Below are 16906 nucleotides of genomic sequence, written 5' to 3' on the forward strand. Positions count from 1 at the left end.
TCCCTCCCTCCCTCCTCTTTTCCTCTCCCTCCTGCCTTTCTTCCTGAGGATTCTCTACCTTTTAAAGATTTGGGGATTATGACCCAACAGGTAACATGAAGAAAGGGACGTTTTCCAAACTCAGAAACCAGCTTGTGGTTGTTATATGTGAACAGCAAGCATTTGCTGCAAAAATGTAGCGGAAGCAACCATCTCCATAACTTCAGGGAGCTGAGGGAATTCTGTAATTGCCTTAACCGACTCTTTGTTTTGCATTTTTAGTTTTTATTTCTTGAAGGATTTTATTTTTTACGTGAACTCTATGCCCCATATTGGGCTCGAACTTCAACCCTGAGATCAAGAATTGAACACAGCCAGCTGTGCACTCCACAATTTTTTTTTTAAGATTTTACTTATTTATTTATTTTGACAGAGAGATACAGCGAGAGAGAGAACATAAGCAGGAGCAGAAGGAGAGGGAGAGAAGCAGAAGCAGGTACCCACCATGCAGGGAAGCCCAGTGTGGGGCTCCATCCCAGGGCCTTGGGATCATGACCTGAGCTGAAGGCAGATGCTCAATGAGTGAGCCACCTGGACGCCCCTCCCCACGTTTTTAAATTATGGTGCAGCAACCCCCCCCACACCACCTCAGAATTCAGTGATATTCAAGATTTTCGTCCACATTTGATTCATCTGTCCTTTGCTAAATATTTTAAGGGAATCCCAGATATCATATAATTTCATACCTACTTTGGTAGATATTTCTAAAAAATAGGGATATTTTCTTACATAACCTTAATGCCCATTACCACTCACAAAGTGAACCCCATTTCCAGAATTAGCTAGTAGTCAGTATGTGGTTACACTTACGGTTGTCTCAAAAGTGCCTTCACAGTGGTTGGTTTGGGTCAGTGTCCCAACTGGAGGTCACACAGGTGTCAGTCTGTTCGTGTAGATGTGCCCTGCCCTACTGCAGTCCTGCTCCGGCGTCGGGCCTAGGCTGCCTCCAGAGATGGGCCTGGTGACCCCAGCAGAACAAGCAGCTGCTGGTTTTGATCTGCCTTTGGCCTTCCCCCAGGCTGACACCATAGAAACCTTCAACCACCCTCTGGAAGTGATCCAGTGCCTAGGGCAGTGGCTGAGGTGTGGAAGAGTCTGCTCAAATCAAATCTCAAAGTTATAATTTATTTTGAAACTTAAGAATTCCCAAGGAAGGAGGAGGGCTTGTTTTTTTGTTTTACAAAAGCAGGTGTGCATTTTAAAAAGCTGAGGAGCCCCATCTTCAGCTGTGTGTTCCTGAGGAGTCTGGATTGTCCTTGACCAGTAGCCAGACCTCCCTGCCCCTGGGAGGTGGCCTGTGGTAGCTGAATCGGCTTTCAGGGCCCCCATGCAGGTGGGAGTGAGGACCAGAAATTAACCATGTCCTTATTACCCAGAGTCTTCTAGGGACGTTGAGCTCTTTGCGGGAGGATGTTTGAGACCAGAATCGTAATTTCAAATTTTCTAAAATTTAGTTAACGTGCTTTATGCGAAATGCACATCACCTAAAAGCCACACTTCCTTGGGACCGTCTCTAAAAGCATCTCCTGTGAATGGGCTCAGTGTCCCCACTAAAGGCCACTAGGGGGAAGCATCCTGGGTCTGCTCCACAAGGGCTGGGTGGCACGGCACACTTTTTGGTTAAGAATGTGCTTCTGGTATCTACTAGCAGGAGATTGGGATTAAAAAAAAAAAAATGTATCTCAGTACTGGGGAGGGCTGTGGGATGGTTTTAAGACTACATTGGTACCCACTTACCTCATACTTGTGCATTCATCAGCAGGAACTGCACTCCTGAACAGGCTAAGTTCACTCTGACAATACCCTACCAACAGCTCGCTCCCTTGTGAGAGGGTTGATGGCAGGTTTGCTGCAATAGGGCACAACAAGGCCCAAAATATCACTAACGGAGGACCTGAACTTCAAGCCAGGCAGCCTGGCATCAGGCCACAGCTCTCCCCACTCTGACCCCACCCTGGGAATGGGGAGGTTAGGTGGGAGTTCCAGGAGGGATCAGCGTGTGCTTGGCTCACCACTATTTCCCAGGGCCTAGAACTACCTGGCCTAGGGATGGTACCCCACTGAGGCTTGGCTGAGTGAGAAGTAGTGTCATTGTGTGTGTCTGGGCTTGATGGGGGGAGAGGAGAGACATCAGTAGTGGCTCTCTTTTTCTTTTTTTCCATTTTCTAGATCTCACATGCACAGACTCTTTCTATTTATCACAAATTAAAATTTTCTCACTTCTTGGAGTCTACATGAGCGCAAATCCCTTCTCTCTGCCTGGATGAGTAAAGGCAGCTCCTACCTCTCCGAAGCTTGCAATACTTAACACAGACAGGTTCCACTAGGCTAGGGGAATCCTACCAGAGTAACCAGAGACTGGAACAGATTTGGGTTTGATGCTAAAGGAGAAGACTTAAGGTTGCTCAGGTAAGAGCTGGAAGGGGCCCATAGTTGTTATGCATGGTACATTCAGCTTTGGGCAAGCCCACTGATGCAGAGGGCAAGCTCAGGCCTCCCCCGCTAGCTTCACTAAATGGTTCCTTCCTGTGGGTGACGTTCTAGCATGCATCAGTGTCATGAAGGCCACTGGTCCAGGCATGGTTCCAAAGGAATGCCCTCAGCCCTCAGGGCAGCTGGAGCCTCTAGGTGTTTGTCTCGGGTGTCATGCAGCCAGACGTGTGCTGATAAATGTTTGACATAGCTGGGGCGAGGGTCAGGGAGACTGGAACCATATGTCAAGGGCTGATTTGCTGATTTTCCCTGGTGTTGACGTTCTCACCATGGCGGATCTGAAGCTACCAATGTGACATCACTGAACCCACACCTGGGAAGTTCTGCACGTAGGCGACACTGTCACATAGTGTTGCCGTCATACAGATACAATGGATGGAAACCACCTTGAGAGCAGAGCTAACTGTCACATAGTAAAATCAGCCTCGTGGTGAGTTTTGAGAATTTAGCACCTTGATTTTGAATGTGATTCATGTAATTTTATGTAATTCAACATCCAATAATGGCTCACAAGATCCCTGGAAACCCAACCATCAGCTCCTTCATGCAGCTTGCCCTGGGCTCTTGGAGAGCAGGGGCCGGCCCCTCCCCTGTGGGTCCTCTGAGCTGCAGACCCATGGCCATGTGAGCCCAGGTGAGGACAGAGCTGTGGGCAGGGCTGGGCTGGGGAGGTTAGGGAGGCTGCTGGAGGCCCGAGGAGCCCTTTCCGTTCCAGCCTTACGTGTCAATCCATCTGTCCATCCACGGCTGCTGTGGCCTCTGAACTGGGTGTGGGCAGACCTCCCTGGAGCTTCAGCACTAACAGACTTTGCTTGAAAAAATTCTTTGGATTCAGATTCTGTTCATATTTTCACAATTATCAACATTACGTCGTGTCCAGGAGAAAAACATCATGGGCTGCTAGGCTATTGTTTCAATTGTTAGAAATTCTTGAATTAAGGGATGCCTGAGTGGCTCAGTCGGTTAAGTGTCTGCTTTGGGCTCAGGTCATGATCTCTGGGTCTTGGGCTCGAGCCCCACATCGGGCTCTCTGCTCTACGGGAAGCCTGCTTCTTCCTCTGCCCTTCACCCCACTCTACTCTCTCTCCCACTTTCCCTTTCTTTCAAATGAATAAAATCTTCACTTTTTTTTTTTGAATTAAAAAAAGGTTAAATATCACCTGCTTTCTTTTCTTTCTTTCTTTTTTTTTTTTTTTAAGATTTTGTTTACTTATTTGACAGAGAGAGATCACAAGTAGGCAGAGAGGCAGGCAGAGAGAGAGGGTGAATCAGGTTCCCTGCCGAGCAGAGAGCCTGATGTGGGCTTGATGCCAGAACCCTGGGATCATGACCTGAGCTGAAGGCAAAGGCTTAACCCACTGCCACCCAGGTACCCATCACCTGCGTTCATCAACTACTTCTCTCATGGGTGACTGTCAAGAACTAGAAGAGAATTAGTGAACACAGTAATCAAGAATTGCATATAAATTTTTAAACCTAGTGTCTGATACTTAAAAAAAAAAAGAAGAAATTATGTTATGGAAGCCAGACCAACTTCCTCTGGGAAACATTTGAAGACTTTTGGGGGGAAAATGGTATACAAATTCAATATTTAGTGCCATATCACTGTCTTTCTCTTCCTCGTATAAAGATCATTTTCTTCACTAAGCCCCAGGTAGATGTGCCTCATCCCTCCCCGGTACCCTGCGTGCCGTGCAGATGTCCTTTGGTTCGTGCTCCATGGACAGGAGGCAGCCGAGAGGGCCACCTCTGCCTTCCCATCACAACAGAACCACCCTCAGAACCTGTTGTGTAGCGGGGCCACCACCATTATCTTCTGACAGTCCTGGGGGCGTGGCAGCAGCCGCAGAGGGAATAGCCTGTGTTGCCTGTGGTTTGCGGTCTTTAGGAGCTGTTTATTTTTAACCAGTCTGTCTTTAAAAAACGGAAACCACTTGGGGTAACTGGGTGGCTCAGTCGTTGGGTGTCTACCTTCTACTCAGGTCATGCAGTGTTGTGGAATGAGACCCAGGTGGGGCTCCCTGCTCAGCAGGGAGCCTGCTTCTCCCTCTCCAGCTCCCACTGCTTGTGTTCCCTCTATCACTGTCTCTTTCTCGTCAAATAAATAAATCTTAAAAAAAAAATGAAACAAATGATCAAAATGATAAAAATGGAATTTTGACACTATTGAAATGTAGTGTTAGGGAACAAAGTGAATGTAAAGAGCTAGGGGAGGAGGCCATTTCTGGTGCCTCCCCACCCTGTATTTTTACTTGGGAAACATGAACAAGACTTCAATAAAAGCTTAGTTTGTGTCAAAAGACTTAGAATAGCCAACACAATATTGAAGGAAAAGAACAAAGTTATGGATGCCTGGGTGGCTCAGTCCGTGAAACATCTGGCCTTTGGCTCAGGTCATGATCCCAGGGTCCTGGGATCGAGTGCAGGATTGGGCTCCTTGCTCAGCCAGGAGCCTATTTTTCTCTCTGCCTGCCATTCCCTGTGCTTGTGCTCTCTCTCTCTCTCTCTCTGACAAGTAAATAAATTAAAAAATCATAGCAAAGTTAGAGGACTAACACTACTCAATTTCAAGACCCACTGTAAAGCTACAGTAGTCAAGGCAATGTGGTAGTGGTGAAAGAACAGACAAATAGATAAATGGAACAGAATAGTGAGCCCAGACAAGCTGATCTTTGACAGATAAGCAAAAACAATACAGTGTAGAGAACATAGTGTTTTCAACAAATGGTAATGAAACAGCTAGATATCCACATGCAAAAAAATTGAATCTAGATATAAATCCTACACTCAAAATGTATTCACTCAGTTCACTCAAAATGGATCATAGATCTAAATGTAAAACTATATTTGATCAAAGTTAAATAATGGAATTGGTATTCCATTATATAATTTATATACCATTTATATAACTATAATTTAATGTAGTACAAATGGAATTTATATTCCATTTATATAAACTATAAGACTCCTAGAAGATAACATAGGAGAAAACCTAGATGGCTTTGGGTATGTGATGATTTTTGAGATACAATACCAAAGGCACTATCCATGAAAGAAAGATTTGATAAGCTGGACTTTATTAAAATTAAAACTTCCACCCTATGAAAGACAGTGTCAAGAGACTGAAAGAAAAGCAACAGACTGAGAGGAAATCTTAGCAAAGCACACATCTGATAAAGGACTGTTATCCAAGATATACAGGGAACACTTAAAACTCAACAATAAGAAAATGAACAATCTGATTTAAAATTGGTGGGGCATCTGGGTGGCTCAGTTGGTTAAGGGTCTGCCTTTGGCTTAGGTCATGATCCCAGGGTCGTGGGATAGAGCCCCACCTCGTCAGGCTCCCTGCTCAGCGGGAGCCTACTTCTCCTCTCCTTCTGCCCCTCCCCCCACTCATGTGCATGTGCACTCTCTCTCAAATAAATAAAATCTTTAAAAAAATAAAATAAAATTGGTGTAAGATCAGGACACTGTACCAAATAAGATACACGAAGAACAGATAAACATGAAAAGATGCTCCACATCATGACATCAAGGAAATGCAAATTAAAGCAACAATGAAATACAAATACACAGCTATTGAAAAGACTCAAATCCAGAATACTAACAACACGCAATTCTGGCGAGGATGTGGAATAACAGGAGCTCTCGCTACTGGTGAGTGTGCAAAACGGTTACAGCCACTTTAGAAAAGTTTGGCTTCTAGATTACAAAACTAGACATAGTCTTTTTTTTTAATTTTTAAGATTTTATTTACTTGTCGGAGAGACAGTGCACAAGGAGCAGGAGTGGCAGAGGGAGAGGGAGAAGCAGACTCCCCACTGAGCAGGAAGCAGGCTCAATCCCAGAGTCCCAGAGATCATGACCTGAGCTGAAGACAGATGCCTAACCGACTGAGCCACCTAGGTACCCGAAAAGTAGACATAGTCTTAACCATATAATCCAGCATCATACTCCTTCATATTTACCCAAGTGAAGTGAAAATTTGTATCCACACTAACATTTATTCATAACTGCCAAACCTTGGTAGTAACCATGATGTCCTTCAGTAGGTAAATGGAGAAAATACTGTGGTCCATCCAGACAATGGAATTTTTTTCAGCACTAAAAAGACACGAGTCATCAAGCATGAAAAGACATGGAGGGAACATAAAGACATATTAATAAATGAAATAAGCCAATCTGAAAAGAGTAGATACTGTACAATTCCAACTATATGAAATTCTGGAAAAGATAAAACTGTGGAGACAGTAAATGGATCAGTGGCTCTTGGGGTTAGTGGGGGAAGGAGGAATTAATAAGCAGAGCGCAGAGGATTTTTAGGATAGAGAAAATAGTATTAATGGTAGTATAAAGATAAAATTCATTATATATTTTGTCCAAACGCATGGAATGCACAACATGGAAACTTAACCCTAATGCAAACTATAGACTGGATGAAAATGATGTGTCAGTATAGGTCATCCTGTAATAGACAAAGCACTGTGATACAGGACGTTGATAATGGGGGGAGTCTGTGTATAGATGGGGGCAGACTTATATGGGAAATCTCTGTACTTTCTGGTTAAATCAGTGTGAAACTAGAACTACTCTAAAAAACTCAAATCCATTTGAAAAAAGACAATCCAATTTAAAAATGGGCAAATGGGGGCGCCTTCGTGCCTCGGTTGGTAAAGTGTCTGCCTTCAGTTCAAGTCCTGATCCAGGGTCCTGGGATCAATGTTGCGCTCCCCACTCAGCAGGGAGTCTCCCTCTGCCCCTTTCCCCCTCTGGAGCTCTCTCTCTCTCTCACAAATAAATTCTTAAAAATAAATAAATAAATAAAATGGGGGGCGCCTGGGTGGCTCAGTGGGTTAAAGCCTCTGCCTTTGGCTCAGCTCATGATCCCAGGGCCCTGAGATTGAGCCCCACATCGGTCTCTGCTCAGTGGGGAATCTGCTTCCCCTCCCCCCCACCCTGCCTGCCTCTCTGCCTACTTGGGATCTCTGTCTGCCAAATAAATAAATAAAATCTTTAAAAAAAAAAAATAAAAATGGCAAATGATTTGAAGAGGCAGTTCTCTGAAGACTATATACAAATGGCCAATAAGCACATGAAAAGATGCTCAGCACCATTACTTATTAGGGAAATTCAAATGATACTAGTGTGGCTTTAATCAAAGAGACATAATCCGTGTTGGCAAGGCTGTGCAGAAATTAGAGCCCTCATACACTGCTGGTGAGAATATAAAATGGTGAAGTCACGTTGGAAGACAGTTTGGCAGTTTTTCAAAATGTTAAACGTGAATTGCCATATGACTCAGCAATCTTCTCCGGAGAAATGAAAACATATGCTCACACAAAGACTTGTACATGAATATTAATTGCAGCACTATTCAAAATAACCCCAAATGGAAACAACTCCAGTGTCCATTTGTCCAGAAATGGATAAACAAATACGGTGTACAAATACGGCATGCACAGGCAATGGAAAATACCCAACAATAAAAGGAGCAAAGCACTGACAAATGTTCCGACATGGATGAAACAGCCTGCGTGAAAGCATTTCAAAACATCACATTCACTGAAAGAAGCCACACACAAAAGAATAATTATTGCATGATTCCTTTTACATGAAATATCCAGAAAAGGCAAATCTCTAGAGACAGAAAAGTTAGGGGCTATTCAGTGTGGAGGTAGGAATGGGAAGTAGCTGTAAATGAGTACAACATTTCTTTTAGAAAATGGCCTAGAATGGGATTCCGGTGGTGGTCACACAACTTAGTAAGTAGGCTACAAAATCACTGACTCCTATGCTTATAATGGGTCAGTGTTACCGTATGTAAATTACAGCACAATAAAACTGTTACTTTTTTTTAAAAGGAGAGGAGAAAGAAGGGGGGAGCAGAAGTAAGAAGAAACCCCAGGTCCCTTTGCTCGCAGTCTGCTACCCTTGTTGTATCCACCCCCCACCCCCCACCCCCCCCAAGGAGGGAAACGCACTGCTACTCAGTGCATTGTTCAAACTAAAACCTTGAGCCTCAGGTTACCCGATCCTACTTCCTCCTGGCCCATCAGGGCAAAGTTCTGCCATTCAGCTTTCTAGAGGTCTCTCCCACTCTGACCTACCCTCCTCCCCCCTCCCACTTTCTGTCACCTTCTCTAGGCATCTCTTGCCCAAGTTGCTGTGTGAGCCTTCTGCATGTCTCACTACTCCCATCTACCTTCCATGCTGCCACCAAGTGGTTAGACTTCTTCTTTTTTTTTTTTAACTGGATAGTTTTGTATGTAAATTATTATAAACGCAGTAGAGAACATATTTGAAAGAAAGGAAAAAACAAGGGCGTCTGTGTGGCTCAGTCAGTTAAGTGTCTTCTTTCAGCTCAGGTCATAATCCTGGGATCGAGCCCCACATTGGGCTCCCTGCTCAGTGGAGAGCCTGCTTCTCCCTCTGCCTGCTGCTCTGTCTACTTTTACTCTCTATCTCTCTGTCAAATAAATAAATGAATAAAGCTTTTAAAAAAAGAAAGAAAGGAAAACACAGTTTTGCGCTCGACAATTGCCTTCATTTTGGGGAGGTCTATTTCTTTTTTGAGCACAAGGTCATCATGATACAGATGAAGTTTCGTGCTCTGAGAGTGTCACTTAATGTTTATAACCTCATCATTTTTTCCAATTGCTAAATGCATTTCATGACCAATTTTCAGTGGCTCTATTTTCCTAGGGATACTGTTGATCCTCATTAAGATGTCTGCTTTTGCCAATAACACTGCAGGGACATATCTGTGCTTAAGGATTTTTGCCATGGATTGTATTTAACTTCCGTATAGATTTGCAGAAGTGGAATTCTTAGGTCAAAGGATGTGAACATTTTATTGTCACTTTCTCCTCATCAATACGGTTCTTAACGTACTAAGATGTCACTCTTGTCCCCAAGATTCCAGGTTTGGGTATTATCACTCAAAACATTTTTGGCTAATTTCAAATAAGCAATAATTTATCACTTAAATTATTAGTGTGCTTGAACATTTTCCATTGTTTGTTTCCTAGTAGCACTTCTTTTATAAACTCGTGGTGGCCTCTGTCAATTTTGAGGCAATAGAGGAATCTTGGTGCTTCTCCTTATTTATTTATGTCCATTCTTTCTGCAGTTGAAGTAGTGATTTTTCTGAGTCTAACCGGGCTGGTCCCATCTGAGGAATTTCTGGGGAGGGTCCCTTGAAAATTTCTTTCATATTAAAGAGGGAGGTGCTGAGAGGAGGGAGGGCAGGAGCAGGGAGGGACCAAAACAATGCATGGCCAGGCCTTGGGACATTTTTTCCAAACCCTCAGCTGGGAGCATAGACTGTCAGGAAAAAACTGGGCTGCTTAGCCGGATTCTCCTGTCCCTCTGCTCCCAATAGGCTTTGAAATCCTGGCCATTTCTGGACCCCCGGCTTCCTTCTCTGGGCTCCTCCCGGTCAGCCACAGTGGACTGCTCTTTTTGCCCACCCAGGCCGGGCCCTATTTTGAAACCTTGTGGAAATTTCTGTCTTCTGTCCTAATTCTCAGGTCCTCTGAATCACAGAGGTACGTGGTGTGGCTGTAAAAAGCTTGGTCTCCGGGGCATCTGGCGGGCTCAGTCGGTGCAGCATGAGACTCTTGATCTCAGGGTCCTGAGTTCAAGCTTCACATTGGGTGGGGAGCCTACTTTAAAAAAAAAAGAAAGAGGGCGCCTGGGTGGCTCAGTGGGTTAAGCCGCTGCCTTCGGCTCGGGTCATGATCTCGGGGTCCTGGGATCGAGGCCCGCGTCGGGCTCTCTCTGCTCAGCAGGGAGCCTGCTTCCCTCTCTCTCTCTCTGCCTGCCTCTCCGTCTACTTGTGATTTCTGTCTGTCAAATAAATAAATAAAATCTTTAAAAAAAAAATAAAAAATAAATAAAAAAAAAAAGAAAGAAAGAAAAGAAATATAAGCACATTATTAAAAAAAAAAGAGTTTGGCTTCCAGACTGTTTGGGGTTGACTCCTGCACCTGCCACTTGCCCACTGTGCCTCAGTTTCTCTGTCTGTTTCTCTATTTGTTATCAGTATCTCTATTTCAACATGTCCTTAGTTGTGGCGAACACCTGTGATACCATGTGGAGTATCTGGCATGCTGCCTGGTAGCTGGTGGGCACCCAGTAATGCTGGTTGCCCTCAGGGGGAGCGGAGGATCCCCAGTTAAAGTGGGGATGGTACTACAATGTACCCCAGCCTTGCCCCACAAACCCCAGGGCCTGAATCCCATTCACAGAGCCCTTGATGTAGCATGTCTGGGACATGGCCAGGGCATAGGGATTGGTAAAAGCTCCCCAGGTCTCGTATATTCTAATGGATGGCCAAGGTGGAAAACCCCAGGCTAGAGGGTCTAGCCAAGGATGGAAATCTGTGTACCTCCCCTCATAGCCTCTGCACCTCCCGAGACAGCACCCCTGCTCTTCACCCTCTCTGCCCGTCTTTAGACTGGAAACCAGCCTCATTGGCTTTTAGGCTTCAAAAGTCTGCACGTGGGAAGGAGTAAACTAATGTTTGGGGAAAGCAAAGTGCTCTCCCCAAGGTCGTCAGGGATTCCCTGGGGCTGTTGAAGATAATGTCAGGAGGGAGGGAGGAGCGGGTGGGGGAAGACTCTACAGGTAATCAGGCAGGATGCTTTGGACTGCAAGGAAGAGAACCCCAACTCAAGGTGGCTCAAACAACCACCACCACCAATTATTATTATTCTAGCAGAAGTCTAGAGGCAATATGTCCCATGGTCACACAACTTAATAGCTTATTACCTAGGTAGGTGACATTATGCAAGTAACTTAAGCTCAGTTTCCTCGTCTGTGAAAAAGGACTGTTGCATGTACAATGACTTAATATAAATAAAGGTCTCATAACAATCCCTAAATTGTTTTATAACCACTAGTCATTTATATCCATCAGTCATTGCTATATAACAAACAAATGCAAAAACCTCAGTGGTCTACAGCAGTAAGTCTTTCTTCGTTTGCTCTAAATATTTAATTTATTTATTTGACAGAAAAACACAGCAGAAACAGTGGGGAGCAGCGAAGGGGGAGGGATAAACAGACTCCCTGCTGAGCAGAGAGCCGAATGCAGGACTCAATCCCAGGACTCTGGGATCATGACCTGAATTGAAGGCAGATGCTTAATGGACTGAGCCACCCAGGTGCCCCTGTAAGTGTTTATCTGTGGGTTGCTAGGGGTTTGCTGGGCCACTCCAGATCTGCGTATGCAGCTGGGGTAGGCTTGGGTTTGCCCCACCTGTGTTCCTTCTGGTTCCCAAGGCGACACTGCGTCAGGTACCAGGGGCAAGCTCTTCTCATGGTAATGGAAGACGAAGAAGGCACTGGAAACACAACGCCTTGGTCAAGAACCAGTACATTCTCACTCTGGCCCTTTTCCGTTGGCTGAAACAGGTTACATGTCCCAGCCCAGTATTGGCAGGGAAGGGAAGTAACCTCCACCCATTCCAGTGGGTGGGTGTATAAAGCCACACGACAGGGGCACCTGGGTGACTCATTGAGTTAAAGCATCCAATTCTTGGTTTCGGCTCAGGTTACGATCTCAGGGTCATGAGATGGAACGCCATGTTGGGCTCTGCACTGGGCATGGAACCTGCTTAATATCCTCTCTCTCCCGCTCCCTTTGTCCTTCCCCTCTTCACACACACACAATCTTTCTCTCTTTCTCTCGAAAAAAAAAAAAGAAAGAAATTCACATGGTAAAGAACGTGAATTATAAACAGTCTATAAAAGAAATGTGAATCTGTGGCTTAGATGGAAGTATTATTCTTTTTGAGATTTTATGTATTTATTTGACAGACAGAGATCACAAGTAGGCAGAGAGGCAGGCAGAGAGAGAGGAAGGGAAGCAGGCTCCCCGCTGAGCAGAGAGCCCGGTGTGGGGCTCGATCCCAAGACCCTGGGATCATGACCTGAGCCGAAGGCAGAGGCTTTAACCCACTGAGCCACCCAGGCGCCCCTGGAAGTATTATTCTTTAATGTTGTTATATTCAGAATATATTCTCATTTCTCCACGGCTTCCTCTTTGACCATGGGTTATTTAGAAGTGAGTCATTTAATTTCCATATCTTGTGGAAGATTTCCATATATCTTTCTGTTATTGATTTCTTTACTTCTCTTGGGATCGGAGAACATACTTTAGTATCAATGTTAAATTTCTGAAGCTGATGACTGCACTGTGGTCCTATTCTTAGGAGCACAAATACACATTGCACTACTTATTTAGGGGTAAATTTCCATGACATATGTAACTTACTCTCTAATGGTTCAGGAAGAAACTGTGTGTGTGTTTACGCGTATGTCTGTGTGTGTGTGTAGAGATCTCAAGTAAGAGAGAGAAAGAGAGGGAGAAAGTGAGGAATGGAGGTGGGAACACATACGAATCATTTAGCAAATAAAAATAAAATGAGAAGAAAGGATAAGCTAATAAGCTTCTCCCACCCCCACTCCTCAAGGTGCGTATCCTTCCATATCTTCTCCATACCACACACAAACTTATACTAATAGGTATTCATACATGGGATTTGTTCTTTTATACCAATGGGATCATTCTCTGTGCATTAATTATCTGCAACTGGATTTTTCTCGCTTAACAATACATCATAGAGATTCCCTCCAGGTCAAAAGACCAGGTTAAACACAGCTGCATAATATTCTGCAGGTGTACGACTATCACAGGTTCTTGGCCTCACCTCCCTAACGATGGCTACTCCAACAGTTTCCAGTTTTTTGCCACTACACACAAGGAAGCAAAAAGCAGCCTTGTGCATATAACGCACCGCATGGGTGCCGAGGCTGTGACTCACTTCTGAAACTGGAATTAGAGTCAGCACCACAAGTTCTTTGTGATGCACAAAGGCACAAAGCTGTTCAGCAGTGGGAGGAAGGCCGGTCTCCAGGGGCCATCTGCTCTGGTCCCGCTGCATGCAATCCCAGCCTTTTCCAGAGGAGGGCCAGAATGTCCTCAAGGAAGCGGAGCACGAAGAGACTGTCGCAACCTGTCTGCTGGCTCGTGGCAGGTGCCCCGTATCTGCCTGGCAGGGAGTCCCACAAACCTCACGCATCCTTTCCCAGCTAGTCCACGGGTGCCTGTTGGTTATATAACTGTAAAAACTCTTGCCTAGGCATTGTAGGCAGAGCCCAGGCTTCTGTAGGTGGGGCCACATATGGTGACAAGTGGCCTGTTGGATGCTCGGGTGGAGTCCACTTCCAGCACAGTGACTTTGGCAGAGATTGTCAGTTTGCTCTCCACGTGGGACACAATGCCCCACCGTGACACTAACAGTTGACATTCACGAACTGTGGCCTTGGGCCAGTCACTGAACTCAAACCACATCGTTTCATCCCCTCCACAATTCTGTGAGGTCTGAGAGGTGTAGAATCCTGTTACATCGCTTTCCTACTGCTGCAATAGTTCTGCATAAAATCACCCCAAAACATAGCTGTTTAAAACAACCACTGATCATTGGCTTGTGATGGTGTGAGTAAAGCCTTTCAGTTGGGCAGTCCTCCCAGTTTTGCCTGGGCTCCATCATGCATCAGCCACAGGTCAGCTAGGAGGCTTCGCTTCCAGGAGTTGGGGGGCAGTGGGTGGCTGCAGCAATGGAGAGTTTTGATGTGGGGGAGGGGCACTCCATCCTCCAACAGGCTAACCTGGGCTTGTTTACATGATGGGGGCAGGACTGAGGGAGAAGACAGGTGGGGATGAAGAGGGGGAGAAATAAGGGGGTGCCAAGGCTTGTTAGGTCTAGCTCAGAATGGGCACAACATCGATCTGCCACATTCTGTTGTCTGAAGCAAGTCACAGATTCGAGGGGTGGGAAAACAGGCTCCACCTCCGGGAAGGAAGAGCTGTGAAGTCGCACTGAGAAGGGTGTGGATACGGGGAGTGTAGAGGTTCATGGGAATTTTGGCAATTTATCTCACTGGCTTTTGCAGGTCAGAGGAGTGAGAAACCAAGAGGTGTTTTAAAATTGCCCAAGCTCGGGAAGCCAGAGAGTAGGGGATGTGAACCTAGGCAGTCAGACACCAGAGTCCATGTATTCAACCTCCTTCCCATTTCTCCAAGCCTCGGAGGGCTCCCTGACTGTGAAGACAGCCCTCAAGGATGTCATTCTCTCCAAAAACTCCCAACAGAGCAGTCATCCTCAAGAAGAAAATCATCTCCAAAGACCCTGAGCTTCTTGCAGGAGGGACAGAATTTGGAGGTGACGTACCAGTGGGCATGTGGATGGGTGACTCCGTAGATGGTCAGGGAACCCAATGCGCATATGATTGGACGATTGGCAAGTACAGCAAGTGGCGGGCTCCAGATGGCACAACCTCATCTCTACTTGGGTTCCACTGAAGCTGAGGGCAGGAAATAAAGAGATCAGAGCCTCCAGGTGGCCTTTCGTGGAAGCTCCGGCTGAGTGCCTGGGGTCTGAGGTCAGCCTTTGCAATCAAGGAGACATGAGCAACTTTGGTCCTCTGAGCTGGGGAGAGTGAGTGCAGAGCCTGCCTTCCTTCGGAGGAGGGAGGGCCCAGCCAATTTTTGAAGGTATTTTTCAGTCCCTAGGCTTGGGATGATTATTTTCCAGGTCGTCTTCTTTTTTTTAAAAAAAGTTGATTGATTGGTTGATTTTTGAGAGAGAGGGAGAGAGTGCGTGAGCGAGCAGGGGGAAGGGCAGAGAGGGAGAGAAAAAATCTCTAGCAGACTTCCTACCGAGCATGGAGCCCGACTCATGACCTATGCCAAAATCAAGAGCCAGCTGTTCAACCAACTGAGCTGCCCAGGGGCCCCTCCATGTCTCTTTTAAATTTTACTTTTAAATGTATGTATTTCGGGCGCCTGGGGGCTCAGTGGTTAAGCCGCTGCCTTCGCTCAGGTCATGATCTCAGGGTCCTGGGATCGAGTCCCGCATCGGGCTCTCTGCTCAGCAGGGAGCCTGCTTCCCTCTCTCTCTCTCTCTGCCTGCCTCTCCATCTACTTGTGATTTCTGTCAAATAAATAAATAAAATCTTTAAAAAAAAATAAAATAAAATAAATGTATGTATTTTACTGAGTCAGCTCGTTGGTTTTTTCTGTTGTTGTTGTTTTTTAACCTAGGAATACCAGACACCTAGGTGAAGAGCACTGTAGGAAGGTCACTTGTGCCTCTCTGACTCGGCAAGCTCCAGGGTCACCTCTTTTCTCACCTTTGTCCCATAGGTGAGTTTTGCTGGTTCCCAACTGTCATAGAAATGGAGTCCTCCTGAATCCCATGCTTTCTTATGTTCATACTTGTAAATTTGGAGGACTGGAGCTTCTTGAGGGTAGGACTAAGCCTTAATCACAACTGGCCTGTTCCCTTCCCTTCAGGCTAAGACCAAGCAAGGTGCCCAGTGGATGTTCCTTCCATGAAGGCCAGCCTGCCTCTCCACAGCACGTGGTGAAGGGGAAGAACACAGGCTGCCTGCATTCAAACCTGATATTCACTTACCTCTGTGTGACCTTGGCCAGTTACCTAACCTCTCTGTACCCAACCAGGGAGACCAATAGCACTTGCCTTATAGAATTATGGTGATCGTTATGTGCATCAATATTTATAAAACTCTTCCAAATGTCTGGAACATAATGAGGCTATTGCAAGGTTTGTTAAATGAAAACATGAAAATATGTCTAAAGGCAGGACTCTGCCTCTTTTTTCACCACTGTGTTCTGAGTCACAGGTCGGCAAACTAGACCTTTGCACCACAGGATTTTGTAAATAAAGTTTTATTAGCATACAGCCACACACATTGGTTTGTGTATTGTTTATGGCTCCTTTCCCATCTGCAATGACAGAGTTGAGGGGTTGCAGCAGAGAAAATATGGCCCACAAAGCCTAAAACATTTACTATATGGCCTTGTCCAGAAATTTCCTGACCCTTGTTCTTGGTTTTCTAAACCCTCCACCAACAAGGCCATGCTGTACCTTTAATGCAAACAAACTGCTTTGGTGGGGTGGGGTGGTGCGGGGATGGATGGTTTCTGTGGATGTGGTGGCATGTTCACATGCCCTCGGTATTCTCTGTGTGTGAAAGCCCCTTGACTTCCAAGGGTTTCCTTGGCCTTCATCCTGGTCCTCAAGAGTTGAGCCTCTGGGGGCCTTTCATTTGGGGAGGTGGGGTGGGTTTGAACTTGTAATCTCTCTGTGTGGGAACAGGGGAGGAGAGAGCAGACACGCCTTCTGGGAATGAAAGGCCCACACAGAGAGAGACGTCAGGCTCCCTCCCCACCACAAGGGGCACAGTCACAAAACAGTCCTGTTTGAAGTAGGTTATTAAGTGTTGGCCTCAGGGCTGAGCTCTGGCAAGCCTACCATTTCTTCTAGTGCTTTCCACCGAG

The 16906-nt window shown here is 45.7% G+C and overlaps 1 long non-coding RNA gene across 2 annotated transcripts; it reads left to right on the top strand.

The window, feature by feature from the left end:
- The first annotated feature begins 1667 nt into the window (after positions 1-1667).
- LOC116595303 lies at positions 1668-16308 on the top strand. 2 transcript variants are annotated; one of them, XR_004287614.1, is made up of 4 exons: positions 1668-2962; positions 14627-14765; positions 15647-15748; positions 15899-16308. It is a non-coding gene; the product is annotated as an uncharacterized LOC116595303 (long non-coding RNA). The 2 variants fall into 2 exon arrangements; XR_004287613.1 differs by having other exon boundaries at positions 15647-16308.
- Positions 16309-16906: the final 598 nt, after the last annotated feature.

Source organism: Mustela erminea, chromosome 7 (genome assembly GCF_009829155.1).
Source record: "Mustela erminea isolate mMusErm1 chromosome 7, mMusErm1.Pri, whole genome shotgun sequence".
Taxonomy (NCBI): domain Eukaryota; kingdom Metazoa; phylum Chordata; class Mammalia; order Carnivora; family Mustelidae; genus Mustela; species Mustela erminea.